At 41.1% G+C, this 17011-nt stretch overlaps 1 protein-coding gene across 3 annotated transcripts in view; it reads left to right on the top strand.

Annotated features, from left to right (window-relative positions):
* Positions 1-17011, top strand: part of LYPD6B (LY6/PLAUR domain containing 6B) — a 182415-nt gene that overhangs the window by 84771 nt on the left and 80633 nt on the right. Inside the window, exon 2 of one of the 3 annotated variants that reach the window (XM_050752209.1) lies at positions 10617-10687. The exons of the other annotated variants lie outside the window; for them this stretch is intronic. The gene's annotated coding sequence lies outside the window, so the exon portion shown is untranslated. The remainder of the gene's footprint in view (positions 1-10616; positions 10688-17011) is intronic. 3 annotated transcript variants of the gene reach the window in all.

Raw genomic sequence — 17011 nt, 5'->3', positions numbered from 1 at the left:
TCATGTCCTTTGTTTTATTTCTTTTGTTTCATTTTTAAGGATATTTTAGAAAAGAAATGTATATTACTTAAAATTTTGAGTTCTCCAAATAGGATTTAGTTTTGTGAAATGTCATCTAACTTTTAGGGACATGCATATATATTTTTACATAAATAAAATTCTGATGCATGTCCAAATATCTGTCCTACTCATCATTGTTAGTATAGACATTTTTTGCTACTATGCTACAAAGCCTTTTTTTTTTTTTTTTTTGAGACTGGGTCTTGCTCTGTCACACAAGCTGAAGTGGGTGGTGATGTGATCTCGGCTCCTTGCAACCTCTACCTCCTGAGATCAGGTGCTCCTCCTGCCTCAGCTTCTCAAGTAACTGGGACTACGGGTGTGTGCCACCATACCCGGCTAATTTTTGTATTTTTAGTAGAGTCAGGGTTTCACCATGTTAGCCAGGCTGGTCTCAAACACCTAACCTCAAGTGATCCACCTGCTTCAGCTTCCCAAAGTGCTGCAATTACAGGTATGAGCCACCCGCCCATCAAAGTCTTAATAATATTTCAAGATGGCATCATAGTCCATTAAGTTGATATGTCATAATTCCCATCCTGTTGGACATATAGTTTGTTTCTAAAATTTTCTCTGCTGTAGATGATATGATACTAGTTTTCTTCATGAAGATAGCTTTTTTATTTCCTAAGGTATTGTTTTCTGAAGCTAAATTTTTTCAAGAGTGGATTTAGAGGGTCCAAGTTCACTTTTGTTGTTTATGCAATTATCTTCATGGGTTTGCTTCCCTGAGAGATGGTGAGTGCTTTTTCTACTTTTTTATGTGGTTAATTTTCAAAATTCTAATCTGGATTCAGGAGTTCACATAGTGCTGATTTGACTGACCAAATCTGATGACTGTAGCAGTCCCAGCAGAACACAGAATTCGCCCCATTGGTTCAAATGAAGAGGACGTCCTGAAGGGCTCTACTCACAGAAGTGTGTGCAGGGTTAAAGAGCAAACAAGGGACTCCAACAGCGGAAAGTCACGTCCAGCTCTGGGCTGAAGGGATGAGAGAGGGGTATAGTGTTTCCTGAGGGCTCGTGGCCAGCCCTGGGCTGAAGGGGTGGTGGAAGGAAGTAATGTTGTATGAGCACTTAGAGCTGCAGCCATGGAGAAGTAGGACCTGCTGGCCCCGGGGCTGTAGGAGGACAGAGCTTTCACCAGAGATGCTGCAGTGAAGCACCTGAGCAGTGGGAGAGAATTTGAGGCCAACCTCCCATTCCTCTCTCCCTCCAGTCTCATGCTAGTGCCTCCCACTGGCAGGACCCAACCAAAAGTCACCTGGCACGGGACCCTGGGTGGTGCTGCCTTCAGGAGTCACCCTCCTGGAACACAGAACAGGGCCAGTAATGGATTCAGTGCTGGTGGAGGTGAAGGGGCAAATGGAAAAACCCCCAACGAGAAAGAAACAGACCAAAACAAACTATCACCATAATTGTGGAGGTTTGTTTCAGTAGCAGCACTGGGGACCCATGCTTGGAATCTCAAGCATGGTTTGTGTTTCACACCCCTCTGGACTGCGAGCTTCCAGAAAGGCCTTAAATAGTGCATCCATTTTACCATGAAAACTGTGTCACAGTGGGAGAGCTGGGGGCTCCCGAAAGAGCACTCAGCACCGCCAAGTTTGTGTCACAAGTCTGTGGACGCTGTGCTCGCTCTGTGGCCATGTTTCTAGTCATCTCGTGTTAGCTCTGGTTTTATTCTTTATAATAGCTGTCTCAGTTCTGCTCCAGCTCCTAACTCAGTGCCTCCAGGTTTTGATGGAAACATGTTTCTCATTTCTTTTTTTCTTTTTTGAAAAATTATTTTTTTTCTTTTTCTTTTTTTTTTTTTTGAGACGGAGTCTCGCTCTGTCGCCCAGGCTGGAGTGCAGTGGCCGGATCTCAGCTCACTGCAAGCTCCGCCTCCCGGGTTCACGCCATTCTCCTGCCTCAGCCTCCCGAGTAGCTGGGACTACAGGCGCCCGCCACCTCGCCCGGCTAGTTTTTTGTATTTTTTAATAGAGACGGGGTTTCACCGTGTTAGCCAGGATGGTCTCGATCTTCTGACCTCGTGATCCGCGCGTCTCGGCCTCCCGAAGTGCTGGGATTACAGGCTTGAGCCACCGCGCCCGGCCTTTTTTTAATACTTTAAGTTCTAGGGTACATGTGAACAACGTGCAGGTTTGTTATATATATATATATATACATGTGCCATGTTGGTGTGCTGCGCCCATTAACTCGTCATTTACATTAGGTCTATCTCCTAATGCTATCCCTCCCCCCACCAACCCTCCCACAGGCCCTGGTGTGTGATGTTCCCCACCCTGTGTCCAAGTGTTCTCATTGTTCAACTCCCACCTATGAGTGAGAGCACGTTTCTCATTTCAGTACATACTCAAGGCAGCTTGTCTGTGTAACCACATCGCCAGACAGCATTCCACAGGGCAGTTTCTCACTTTGGGGGCTGAGGGCCTCTGAACATTTATGGACTTCGGGGATTTGTGAGTCCTCTATACACATTTTCACATGTTGCTTTTATTTGGATGGCAACAAGAATTTAAGATAGGCATTTTCTGGATCATTTGGATGACTACCTTATAACTGAGTACTGTGACATGGTTTCAGTGCCTGCACCTATGTTAGGTTTGTGTTCAAATTAGTGTCAAGCAGGACCACTTTCAATGTGGAGTGTTCTTAAGAAAAAATCATGGTACATTTAATTTGATCCCAAAGCACTGTTTACATTCAGAGAGCAAATGCCCATACAGCAGGCTGATGAAGAAAGGTTTCACAGTAGTTCCAGAAGGGAAGGTGGCAGGAGAATTCAGTCATCACATGGAACAGGAAGTAAATGCTTGCTGAGCTCCGGAGAATCTGTGCCACAGTGATCAGTACCGTACAGCTCCTCATTTGGGCAGCAGTGTGGTTTCAGCAGAACATCATCCAGCATGTTAAATTAATGCTTTTAACTTGAATGCTATTGGCTTTATGGTTTGGGTTGTCTTTATTTATGCATGTTCTGTGGTGTGGGTAGATGAAGGGTAGTATGTCTAAGGATTTTGGACCTGAGTTTATGTTGGTTGTTTTCTAAGTAACACCCTAATAATGATAATTAGAGTTAACATTATGAGACTTCAAGAGAAGATCTTTAAAAAAAGATATGTACATGACTAAAGGTGGACAATTACTGTGTGGAGGAAAGGGCATTAAACTGGTAATCTTGGCCTTTATGTCCTCCTCGTGAGAAAAGGGAAGAAAAGAGAAGGGAGGGAGGAAGAAAAGAACTATTTAAAAATGCTGTACACACCTGTAATCCCAGCACTTTGGGAGGCTGAGGCAGGCAGATCACAAGGTCAAGAGATCGAGAACATCCTGGCCAACATGGTGAAACCCTATCTCTACTAAAAATACAGAAATTAACTGGGCGTGGTGGCACGCACTCCCAGCTACTCATTCTGGAGGCTGAGGCAGGAGAATTGCTTGAACCCAGGAGGCAGAGGTTGCAGTGAGCTGAGATTGCGCCACTGCACTCCAGCCTGGCCGACAGAGACAGACCTCGTCTCTAAATAAATAAATAAATAAATAAATAATAAATGCTGTAAAAAACCACAATTCTTCACCCCAAGAATTCATGAAGTTTTGGATGATTTAGTAGCACATATTTAGGAAATGTAATACTCACCTGATGTTATCCAAGAAGGCACCACGGGCTCCTTTGCTGTATGCTTTTCTAGTTAAGGACCCACTCCTATGGAATCCAAGGGCCATTCTTCCTGTTTTTACCATAACCAAACAGCATACTGAACTCTCATAAATATTTACTCACTAATTTTTCTGAAGTACTAATTCCCTTTGTTGAAAATATTAAAGAATGTCTTGTCCTTTTAATTCCTCACTGCACTAACCCCTCCAAGAATATGGCTTATGAATACAACACTTCTTGGAGGATGCCAATATATAGTCCTTTTGGGGGCTGAGACCAGCTACCTTGTAATTATCAATGACAGTTTTTCCGCTGGGCAGAGAACATTGTCTCCGCTTTGCGTATAGCAGATAATTGTTATCAATGCTCAGGGCAATTATGTGCATGTGGGAAACCCAGGTAATGGTGTGTTTGGTGGTAAGTGCATGGTCTGTTTTTTGGCAGGGGTTCTGAAACCCATGATGTTAAGTGGGCATCACACGATACCATGAACAAGTGTGCATGTTGGAGTAGCTCAGCATTCTTAACTAGGGTTGTCCTTAGCAACCCACAAGCATAGCATCACTTCTAACAGTTCTGAAGTTGTATTAGCCAGGCTACTATTAGCTGTTATTGCCACTGTTCACTAATTCCTCTAATGGAGTTCATCAGAAATAGAGCCCCATGAAAATATTAGATAGTTCATAAATAATTTGGAAGTGGCACTTAAATGTGTTACACATTTTCTCCCCAGCCAACTGACCTTTCTACTTGCTTGCTTTAGGATTACATAAAAAGGAGCCTGAATTCCACAAGTTAGGGTTCCAATTGCAGTGTTGCTCTTCCCCAACTCTTTTCCCACCTCCTGCTCCCTGTACCAGCCCCACTGTCCAACTTGTCAGGGAATGTGATGAAGAAATGGCCATAAGAAGCTTCTGTAGGTCATTTTCCTAGAGCCCAACCTTTAGGTAGACCCAGGCTCAGCAACCAGGTGACAAAGAAGCCTTTGAAGGATGGTCTTTCTGTGATTTATTATTTTCTAAGAAGAAAGTTCATGTAGGTCGATGTGGTCAGACTGTGTCTAGCAGAAAAATTCCAGGAGGAAATTGGGTTCTCCCAGTGAAACAGAAACTTTCCGTGTTGCCTCATTTCCGCCATCCTAATCCTCTGGATTGGTAAAACCCAGGAACTCAAACACATCTTACCTCCCAGTCAGTGCTGTAACTTCACAAATCACTAATCACCAAGCCTGTTTGCCAAAGTCAAACAACACCTAGCCCGGACAAAGCCCTTCACAAACAAAGCCACACCTGCCCTGCAAGTTAGGATAAGTAGATTACTCTCTAGACACAGCTGAAAGTTTAAGCTGCCAAAACACTCTTTCCTCCTCCTGGAGGATTTTCTTTGCTCTAAGCCCCTCTTCCACCCAGGGAAGCCACCCTGCCTCCAGGGCCCATGGGATTCCTCTGGAGAGTTTAATTCTGTCTGGAAACCAGTCAACCTCTTCCCCATCACAAGTGTGGAGGGCAGGCTTGGCTGGGATGGATTAGGTTAGGAGGGAAAGTGGTGAGGAAGTCCTGGCTGGAGGTCTTGGCAGATTAGGGCTGTGATACCACTTTCTCCCACTGTGAATAAAGTTGCTATCCTAACCCCATTTCCAAACAACTCAGACATCTTAGAGTACTTTAACTCCAATCACTCTCTCTTGAATTATATGCTATTGTTGTCCGATATTTTAGTTCTGACTTCTTTTACCACCACAGTATAGATATCTTTTGTTTTACAGAGACAGTTTAAAAATACTCATTTAAAATTACCTACCTATATACCAACTTTTCTGCTCCTTGACATTCCTTATCTCCTCCTTGCTAAAGTAAGGTCTTTAGAAATTCTCGTGAAGTTTTGTTGATAGTAAACTGTCTCTGTTTTTGTTTATCAGAAAATATATTTCTCATTCTTAAAAAATTTATTCATTGGGTGTTCTAGTTAAGACTTATTTTCTCCTACCACTTTGAAGATAACTACTGTCAGTTTATAGGTAAATAAGTACAACTGACCCTTGAACTTGAGAAGAGATGCTTAAACTCTTCATAATTAAACAAATGCAAGTGAAAATGAAAAGAAGATAACTACTATCTTCTGACTTCAGTTGTGGCTGTTGAGAAATTAACTGTCAGTCTAATTGCTGACCTCTTTCTGGCTGCCTTCATAATATTGTGGTTGCTTTTGGTATTCTGTAGTATCATTTCAATGTCTCTAGATGTGGAATATAGCTGACTCTTGGACAATGGTGGGGTTAGGGGTGCTGACCCCTCTGCATGGTTGAAAATCCATGTATAATTTCTGACTCCCCTAAAACTTAACTGCTTAATAGCTTACTGTTGGTCAGAAGCCTTACCAATAAAATAAACAATCAATCCATACTTATTTTGTATATGTATTATATGTTGTATTCTTACAATAAAGTAAGCCAGAGAAAAGAAAAAACTTACAAAAATCATAAGGAAGAAAAAATATATTTACCATTGATTAAGTGAAATATACAGATAAAGGTCCTCATCCTTATCTTTACATTGAATCAGCTGAGGAGGAGAAGAAAGAGGAGGGGTCAGTCTTACATCTCAAGGGTGACAGAGGCAGAAGAAAATCCACGTATAAGTGCATCCACGCAGTTCAAACCTGTGTCGTTCAAGGGTCAACTGTACTTTTGATTTCTTCTGCTTGGGATATAGTGTGTTTCTGCATCCTTGGATTGGTGTCTTTCACCAGTTCTAGAAAAACCCTGGCCATTGTGTCACAAAATTGCCTCTCCTCCATTCTCTATTCTCTCCTTCTAGGATGTCCATTAGGCTTGTGTTCAACCTTCTTCTTCTGTGCTTCATGCCTCTTAATAGCCTTTTAATAATTCCCATCTCTTTATCTTTCTCTCTGTACTGCATTCTGGTTATTTTTTTTCACAAGCCTTGTCAGGTCAGTAATTCTCTATTCAGCTATATAAATCTGTGGTTTAGTCCATCCATTGAGTTTTCAGTTTTAATGATTTTATACTGTTGTTGTTTTGTAATTCTCTTTGGCTAGTTTGCAGATCTTTCTGGTTATTTTCTTAAAGTCTCTTTTTGTTTGTTCATTTTGATATTTCATATTTTATTACATGAAATATTTTTTATATAGTAATATTATTTGTCTGAGAATACTAGTTATTTGGTAGTTGAGGGTGTAATTCTGTTGTTTATCATTTATGCGAACTCTCATTTTCATTGTTTTGTTTTCTTGTGTTTTGAGAAATTATTTGTGAGCTTATATTTGGTAAAATTTAGTAATATTGAGGGCTCGAACTGAGAACTTTCCTCCAGAGAAGATTTAAATTTCTTGTGTCCTGGAACTTGGGATCAGGACTGATCTGGGACTGCGTTCATAACCTTTAAGGATCTTGACTTATTGCCCAAGTCTCAGGTTCAGCTGCCCCACCATGCGAGGGTCCCATTGCTCAGTCTCTGGTTCCAGAGGTCTTAGCAGCACCTGCTCCCAGGGCAACCCTGACTTGGTGTATGCTTGCCACTTACTATTTTGATTTTATATTTCCTTCCTTTCCTCCCGTCTTCCTTGTATGTATGTATGTATGTATGTATGTATGTATGTATGTATATATCTATGTACTTTCTTGGGACATTGTCTTTAATTTTTTGCTGGTCATAAATGTATTATAAGATTGTTATAATTACCCAGGATCCCATTATATTGTATCAGGAAGACCTTGCAGAATATGTGCTAGAAGCAGAAAAATGGATCTCTTATAGAATACCCCCAGTTCCTTGTCTCCTTTCAGTTACAGCTAACTTGGGCCTAAGTGTCAAATGAGACCTGGAAGTACTCTACTCTTGGTTTGTGGGGTACAATGGTGCCCTAATACCCAGCACCATTTCACATTCTACCTAATGATCTTCTTTGTTGGACTGATCACCTTGAGGTCATTGGCCAGAGGTATGTCTTCAAAATATAGTACTGCATAGGTAAATGATGATTTTTTTTAAAAAAGAAACAAATTGGGCCCCATATTTGGGTATTCAACTCCTTTACAAGATATGTTTTCAGCTAACATATATTACTTACATGATTTCTTAAAAGGAAAAATATAACCTATTGCTTCTAAAATCTTTTTGTTTTTTTTCTTCTTGGATATGATGTTGCCATCATTTGCTTCTTGAAAATCAAGCTTGAGTTTAATATTTCCTTTTGTACCTAGTCATATCTATCATGTAATAAACTTTACTGGAATTGAATTGCATTTTCTAGATGGTTTGACAGAGACCTGGATATGGCATTTAGGGATGTTCCATCAAATAGCATTTTAAATCTCCTGACAGGCCAGTCTTTAATTAGTAGAGCAGATTATTTGGTTCAAATTATAGATCCAAATCATGGGCTTTAGGGATACTTTATGAAAACTGCTTCCTTGCCCCAGTTCTAATCATTGGCACTGCATCTTTTCCACATTATTGTTGAGCAGTTACTGTAATTAGATGAGAGAGTCTCACAGGATGGAAGGTGGAGATAGAACTGGGTTTTATTTGGTGTTAATCAAGGCAGTCTTTATAGTGTTTTTGTCTCACCTGGATAGAGACTATTGAAAGAAATGTGTAAGGCATTAAGCATTTCGCAATGAATAGTGGTAACAGGTCCTTTGAATGTGAACGTTTCCTAAATTTTATCTCTCAAAAAATAAACTTAACAAAACAAGTCAAAATTTCTTAGGGAAATTACAGAGCTTTTGTATCAACAAAATAGCAACAGGATGCGTTGTAGAAGGTTATGTATCTGTTCATTGCTCAGGTGCATAAGAAATACCAGTAAAGAACATATCACCTGCTTTTTCTTTGCTTTTGAGAGACTGCTCTATTTTTTATCTTGCCTAGTGTTCCGATCCCCTTGGTTGTAACCATAAGAATATCTGATGAGAATTATGTAGGCCATCTGCTCTAACTTCACAAATGAGAGAAAAGGAGACTTTGTCTGGGGAACCTCATCTCTTTTCTGATGAAAAATGATGAGTAATCCATGGTTGCTTGAAATGTAATGCTGAGTGGGTGAATAGCAAAGGGCATGTGAGATTTGGGGGGTCGATTGCATGCTTTTTAAAACTCAGCATATACGGCACATCCTTTAAACATAAAAAGGTCCTCTGCTGGTTGTCTGCCAGGGATATGCAAGGTAAGAATGACCAAAATCCATATGTTTAGGACAGTTCTTGAAAAAGTCATCTCCGAGATGCTAATAAGAAAGCAAATAAATGTAAGAGCTCTAGCGGGTAAAGTTGCTTAGGGTATAAATGATTTCAACAAGCTTGGGAATGTACAAAATATAGGAAGCAGGATGTTTCTTGAGAGTGTGGCACAAAACACTTTGGACAAGTGCCAGGCCTGGCTACCCTCTGCATATGTGTCCCAACCCATACTTCTTTAGGGAACCCCTCCTCAAACTCTCTATCTGAAAAATCTCATCTTTGGGACGGATGCAGTGAACTCCTTCCTGCTGAAGTATAAGTGACTAATAAGCTTTGTGGGTTTCCTCCTCCTGGTTTATAGCTGGAGATAATCTTTAAGTCAATGGGATGCAGCCTCAGTTGTGTAATAACCAAGGGTATCTCCTTGGAGGAAGTGGTGAGGAGTTCTAAGTGCTGTTTAGAGTTATAATGCTTTTCCTGTGGTGTATGCAGCATCCCCAGCTGCTGGTGCTATGATGAGGTAGGTGAGACTTATGGTGGACTTTATGCAGACTTCTTGATGGGGCTTTGTAGGCAGAGGAGAGAGCCTGTATAACTCATCTTTGTATTGTTCATTTCTAATTCAATGCCTGGTGCAAGATAGAAACTCTGTAAGTATTGGCTGTTGCATGGAGGTCAGCCTGGGACCTTCCTTCCCAGACACAGGGCCGTGGTGTCTGGGAAGGAAGAAAGAGGAGGTATTCACACAGGTGCCTGGACTTCTGCTTCCTCTTCATCCCAGGTCCTCAACTTTGGTCCAGGAGCCTGGGTACTGCAGGCTTTGTGCTCCAATTAAGTGGGTACACCCCCCTCTTTCCTCTAGGCCCCTGAGAGGCCAACTGGACCACAACTCCAAATGGCAGCTTTTCTCCCTCCAACTCTTAAGTCTGATTTTCCGAGCCTTGGATTGGTCAGGACACAGAGGGAAGATTTGTTCCCCCGTGAGGCTGTTGCTGAGGACAGTTTGTGCCAATCACCTGATGTGTCCCCCAGCCTTTGCTCTCAAAATGGCAAATTTCCAGATGTATGACATTTTTATTATTCTAGGGGAAAAAATTCTTTAAATGCCTTTTGAAGGGGAGGAGAAGAGAAGTCACTAGTTTAATTTGGACAGAGTGGTTTGGCTTGGGTCCTATAGCCATATCATAATGAGTCTTTATTTAGGCACACATCCATGGAGTAATTAATCCGGGAGGGGCAGAAGCTGGTTATTTATCTTAGGTACCTGACAAGTTCTGTTTTATACCTGGTGGTAAAGTTGAAGACGCATGTTCAAAACCAAAAGCTTCTGCATATTACAGAGGGTATCAGGCCTTGTCCCACTAACTTACAACAGAGCTAGATTAAGTGATTTTCTGTGACTGGGGAAAGGAGTATTGACTGCATTCCCCTTCCTAATTCCTGCAGACACTAAAAATGTGTATCCACTCCATCTGTGTCCTGCCAAATATTTCTACCCAAGGACAAGAGGACAGTGTACAAAATCTGGGTCTTTCTTGTACCTGGTTTGTGGTTAGGAAAGGTTATTGAGCCTCAGGACCTCTTTACAATGTGTCCCCAGCCTAAAACCCCCTACTTACTTAAAATCCCTTTATCCCAAATGTCTACAATATCAGTCATAATGATACCTTTTCACGTTCATTTGTTTAGATATGCCACACTTCTGCCTGCTGTTGGCAACCCTCCTGGACTAGGCTGCTCTTGTTAATCACATGGATGTTGTGAGTATTATGTTCACAAGTGGATGTAGAGAAGATACTTCTATTTAACTATAAATCCTCACCACATGACCTACTCATGCTTAGCAAAAATATATTAAACATTTGTGATCTGGAGTTTCATTAATCTCAGGGATTACACTGCTTGTTCATTGGTTAAATAATGTGGTTTCAGTATCTTCCCCTAATCATATTGACTTTTTATGAAAGAACTTTTGACACAAAGCTGTGTCTCAGAATGTTTTGACGTAAAGGTAGCTGCTGATCTTAATTTGCGATTGTGGATTCATTTCATCTTGTATGCTTTTATGTTATAGGTTTCTTAATGTTGCCAACATGAAAGTGCTTCAGATGGCTTTGAGTCCTAATCTTGTGGTTCTGTTCACTGAAGATAAGCTGCAATTTTTTGATTATTTTATTTTCCTATGGATCGCCAATAGGTCTAAATAACCTCCTTAGTTGTACTGGCAGGACTGAGTGAAAAGACAAAGGATAAGAAAGAGGGAAGGAAAGAAAGGAAAGGAAGAGAGAAAGAATGAGCAAATATGAGAAAAAAAAAGAAGAGGGAACGAGGAAAGAGAGAATTGTCTTGGGAAGGTGATATAGGCCACTAATTACTTTAGAGCTGCAAGCCTTCTGCACAATAATTTATTTGTAAGCCCAGAGTTAGAAAGGGCCCATCTTCAGAATCCCAAAAGAAATATATATGTGGGCCTGTATGGTTGGTCAGCACCACTTCTCTCCTCCCTAAGTTTAATGATCAAAGAATGGGAAAGTTGTCAGATCCCTTCCTGGATCTTAAGTCAGTCTCTTGTGTGACTGACTTGAAGAGTCACAATGAAAATCTCCTAACATAAAGCGAAGGACATCTGACCAGCAAAGTCTTTGGGAGCTAAAACAGAATGAGAGGCTAGAAAGAATTGATGATGAAAATACTTCTTTCAAAGAGAGAAACATCTCAGAAAAATCCACAGAACCACAGAATCTTAGACAGCACTCTCAGGTGATCATTTTAGTCTTGTCATTTGTGCTTTATTTATGGAGAAACTGAGACCGGGAGAGGGGAAGAGACATGCCAAAGTTAACCCAGTATGGAGCTGAGCAAAGCCATGCATCCTGGGTCCTTTTTTATACTGTCATACTCCCTTTTTTAAAAGAAACAATCATAGGCAAGTCAGGGCTGGTTGCATAGAATTAAATGAAATAGGGCAGACAGAATTTATTTCACTGCATGCTTAAAGAAGAGCCGTGCCTAGAAAGAAGTTTATTTTTTTGAGGTTTTGAAAATGTAAATTTTCCAGGGCCATGCCAGATTGCCTGTGTGCAGCAAACAGAAGCAGCATTCTAGATGGAACCCAGGGAGCCTGGGACAGATTTACAAAGGGTTCATGTGGAAATGGGCTCACCTTTCACGTACCATGATTTGGTTTCGGTTTGGGCTAAAGGAAAGGGACATAGAAAGGCACATAGGTTACTGACAAGTGGAACATGATTGCTTAGGTCCTTTCTCCAGGGAAGGGGTTAGATGCAGCTCGATTTCTCAATCCCTGGCAACTCTAGTGGGTGTGGGGCCAAAGCCCCACATTCTGGCTCCCTCTCCTTTTCCGCAGATGGAAGTGAAATGAACTCATTGGCAGCTACACACCGAGAAGGAGAAAGGCTTTGAAGCCTTTTTAGAGCTACTTAGCAAGGAGTCTTACCGCTGAAGACTGGGGACAACCTATTTCCATTTTACAGATGTGCAGTTTGTTAACTGTGCTTGGCCCTGCCCCATTAAATTAGCCTTCCACTCTTGGTAGCTTGTTGAATGAATTGCTAGGGCTCTGCTTCATTGCTGCTTGGCAGGCAGTTTAGTAGAACACTTTGGTAGCAAGCACCAACACGGAATACTGAGACTTAGAATGTCTCAAAGTCTTGTCCAAAGCCTTCAGCTTCTGGGAACTGATGCTATTATTTATTTACTTATTTTAAAAATTTTTTCTATGGTGCATTTCATGGTAGCAACAGACCAAGAACAATTATGGATCAGGAACTGTAGTGCTTATTTAATTATATTTCAGAGTTTTGTTTTTACTAGGTTCTAGATCTCCAGTGAATTATGTGGCCCACAGCCTCTCATTTCTGTGTACCTCTGGGTTGCTTCCTCTTTAGCCAGACTTAAGATTTAAAGGGCCCACAGACTCATATTCAGGAAATTGAATGTCTTTGGCTAGCGCGATTCTAAACTGCAAAGTAATCTTGGGAAACTGGGGCTCTGTGGTCGGTTTAATGAGGTACTAAGACCCAGGAAAGGTACTAAGGCTCTGTGGTCAGTTTAATGAGGTACCAAGATCCAGGAAAGGTACTAAGACCCAGTGGTTATCAATAAAACACTATATTCATTAGTATAGTTTCATTGATAATTAGTGGGTCTTAGTACCTTTCCTTCCTCCCTGTCCTTTGACTTCAGGTGCTGGAAAGGGTGTAGGGTAGCCAGCGTAAATCTGCTTCACTTCAAGATCATAACTAGGCATTGCTATTGATTTCTCCTCCCTTTGGGAATATCTTAGAGAATAGTTTTGGGAACCAGGCAGAGTTGGGCATCTTTCAAGAGTATCAGAACCACTAAGTCAAAATACATTCACATGTCAGTCTGTAAAGTATAATCCTAGATGTATTACTGCAAGATTAGCAGAACTTCTTGGGGCACTTGCTTCAATTGGCTTTGACTTTTTGTAGAGTCCTTTCCTTTGCTAGAATCAGGGAGAAGAGAAGGTTAGAGAATGTTCTTTCTACCTTCATTCAGTGTGCTTCGGTGTCAGTACGGAGATGCACAGAGAGAATGTGTGTGAGCTAAAAGAGTGAAATAAAGAAAATCCATGTAGCAAATATGTATTGAATGCCTACTTGGTGCTAGATGCTGTAGATACAGTAGTGAACAAACCATGGTTCCTGTTCTCTGGGGATATGTTATATTGAGGGGAGAGGAAAGACCAGCAAGCAATATGTTTCTAGTGGTGGCAAATGCTCTGCAAAAGCAAATAAATGAAGGAAGGAAGGGAAGGAAGAAGGAAGGAAGAGTAAGCAAAGCAAGCCAGCAGGGAAGGGGGCTGGGGAATGCTTTAGGTATTATTTTATGAAGTGTGGTTCCGAGAAGGGAACATTGAGCAGAGACCTGAAGAAAGGAGAGAGAGAGAGCCCTGTGTGCTTGAGCTGGAGAAGGATCGGGCAGAAGGCTTAATGGGATGGAGTCAGCTTCTCCCTGCGCTCTTCTCTGCAGTCACATCTTACTACCTTGGCTGCTTCTGATTTACAAGTTGGCTATTCTCATTTTAACCGTAGTTTTATGAGGTGGCTGCTATTAAATGAGAATTATGCCTAGATGGTACTTTATTAAGGCAGTTGTTGTTGTTGTTAAGCACCAAATTCATTATATTTCAATTACATGGAATTCTTATTCTTTAGAAAGCCACAAAAAAGACTCTAGCCTACTAAACTCTTTATCGCTTCTAAGGTATCTGTACGCCTGGAAAACTATTCCTTGGGGGATGGGAATGCTTACATAAATGTAGGGTTGTTTTACTGCCCCTGCAATTCAGATCACTAGAGAATATTTATCTGAAATAAAAGTAGGTTTGCTTAGGATAGATTTGAATCAATGATATAACTTGAAGCTATGCCAACAACCCCATTCTCTCACAGTATATGATGTGGCAGAGGGAAAAGTTGGTATAAGAGGAGGCAGTGGAATGCAAGAGCTTTGCATTAGCCAAATTTGGAAGCAAGCCAAGATCCGTCCTGAGACCACGTAGTCAATCTGGGTTGTCAATCACTCTCTACCAGCCCAGGGCTACTTGATCAAGATCTTTGGAATTGGTGTGCTGGAATAAAGAGTAGCGAGGCATGCAAGGTTAAGAACATACTGTATTCATAAAATAATATTTAAAAACCAAAGTTATTTTAGAATCATGGGAAATATTTACAGGAACCATCTTTGAAGATTACTTGTAGTGCCGGGTGTAGTGGCTTATGCCTGGAATCCCAGCACTTTGGGAGGCTGAGGCAGGTGGATCACTTGAAGTCAGGAGTTCAAGACCAGCCTGGCCAACATGGTGAAACCCCGTCTCTACTAAAAATACAAAAATTAGTCGGGTGTGGTGATGCACGCCTGTAATCCTAGCTACTTGGGAGGCTGAGGCAGGAGAATCACTTGAACCTGGGAGACGAAGGTTGCAGTGAACCAAGATTGCGCCACTGCTCTCCAGCCTGGGTGACAGAGCAAGACTCTGTCTCAAACAAACAAAAAAAAAAGATTACTTTTGGTTGTGTCTGATTTTCCCAGGGTCCCTTTGTAATGTCAATTGTCAACTATTTTTTTTGTTAGTTTTGAGAATTCCTTTAGGTTAAAAGGCTATTGTTTAATGAGCTTTGTGTGCATATTTAAATATGTGTATGTATGAATAAAGAAATGGGTATTTTTGGCTGGGCACAGTAACTCATGCTTGTAATCCCAGCACTTTGGAAGGCCAAGGTGGGTGGATCACCTGAGGTCAGGAGTTCAAGACCAGCCTGGCCAACATGGTGAAACCCCATCTCTACTAAAAATACAAAAATTAGCTGGGGGTGGTGGCAGGTGCCTGTAATCCCAGCTACTCAGGAGGCTGAGACAGGAGAATCGCTTGAACCCAGGAGGTGGAGGCAGCTGTGACCCAAGATCGTGCCACTGCACTCCAGCCTGGATAACAAAGTGAGACCCTGTCTCAAAAAACAAAAGTGCCGTTTTTTTCCAAACTATTTCTAGAAGCTTAAAACATTTTTAAAGAAAGAATTAAGAAACCTCATAAATCAAATGAGAGATAATTTACTAAGAACCAGAGCTGATATCTTATGTTACATTAAGGGGATATTTTCCTTGATTCTCCCTGCCATCCCTCCCCACCCCAGGCTGGGAGTCGTACCCTTTCTTTGTGTTCCCAGAGTATCCCATGAATGTCTAATCATAGTCATCGCTACCTGCTAATTCATATCTTTCCATGGCTTTCTGGCGGGCTGACACTGTGTCCTTGAGCTTAAAATTACCAGCAGTTTGCATGGTGGCTGACATGTAATAGGGGCTCCGTGTATGTTTATTGACTACGTAGAAGAATGAATGAGTTATTAAGATTTATATCTTATTCAGAACATTCTGGCAACCAAAGCAAAAAGAAAAATATATTAGTTTCACAGTTTCATATGCATATAAGTCTAAACAGAGCATTACTTCGGAAGTTGCATTTTTCTCCCCTTGGTGCCAAGTGCCTGAAAGTATTTATCTGATGAAACAGTGAGTTTCATAGGAAACATTATTTTCAATATTTCATAAGCTACCAGTGCCCTGGACTAAATGAAAGAATTACCGTGGCTTTTGGTAGAACCTGACAGCCAGAGGCCAACTCTAGCATCCAGAGATTCCGAGTCTTCATTAGCTTCTTAGCAGATTTACTGGTACAACGTCTCACTCGCGGATGGCAGTGGGTCACGAGCCATCTTATTGTATGCCACTGGATTTTATTTTCATGATTGCGAGTATCTAATAGATATTCTGCTGAAAGATTTTTCTGTGCTGAAGCATTAAGTGGAGTGTATGAATTAAGGAAAAACATCCAATAGAAAACAAATTGTGAGGGTGCTGCCGTCAGTTTAGAAGGGTATGGTTCCTCCAAATTCCGCAGAGGCGTTTGTCCTTGTTGATTTATAAGCTTTGTGAGAAAATAATTATTTTGTGAAAAAAATGTGAATACTGGTGGAAGTAAGCTAATGAATATTGGCCTAGTTAAAAAATGTTTTTAGGCAGCTTATTCTGTGAAGAGGGAACAGTGCTAAGGAGTACAAAGATGTGGTTGCTGAAGGAAAGAAGATTGATTGATTTTTGCTGTGTATATATGGGCCAAGATAGAGAAAGAGGACAGAGAGGAAAATTAAAAATCCTTTGATCCAGCAACAATAATTCTTCATTTAAATGTTTTGGATGGATGCATTTCCTTTTAAGTTGGATAATAACTTAGTAAAGAAAGGCAGTGAGAAGTTGTGTTCTGAATGCCAAGGCAGTCTAAGGAGAGAATGAAGGCAGCAGACATTTATTGAGCATCTGCTGTTTTCTAGGCATTGTGTAAAGGATTTTCGGTATTTTTTTTTTCTTTGAACTCTTATAGTAATCCTGTGAGTCAAGGAGGGGGAACTGGATGAGTGAGGTTAATTAAATTGTTAAGATCATGCAGTTAGTGTATATATCAAAGCCATGAGTGGATCCATTTAAGTGTGTTCCAAAGCTCAGGCTGCTATTATTTTATTTTTAAGATACTCCAGTGG

This window comes from Macaca thibetana, chromosome 12 (assembly GCF_024542745.1).
Source record: "Macaca thibetana thibetana isolate TM-01 chromosome 12, ASM2454274v1, whole genome shotgun sequence".
NCBI classification, from domain to species: Eukaryota; Metazoa; Chordata; class Mammalia; order Primates; family Cercopithecidae; genus Macaca; species Macaca thibetana.
The sequence above is the reverse complement of the archived record's forward strand: the minus strand, read 5'-3'. Positions and strand labels throughout refer to the sequence as shown.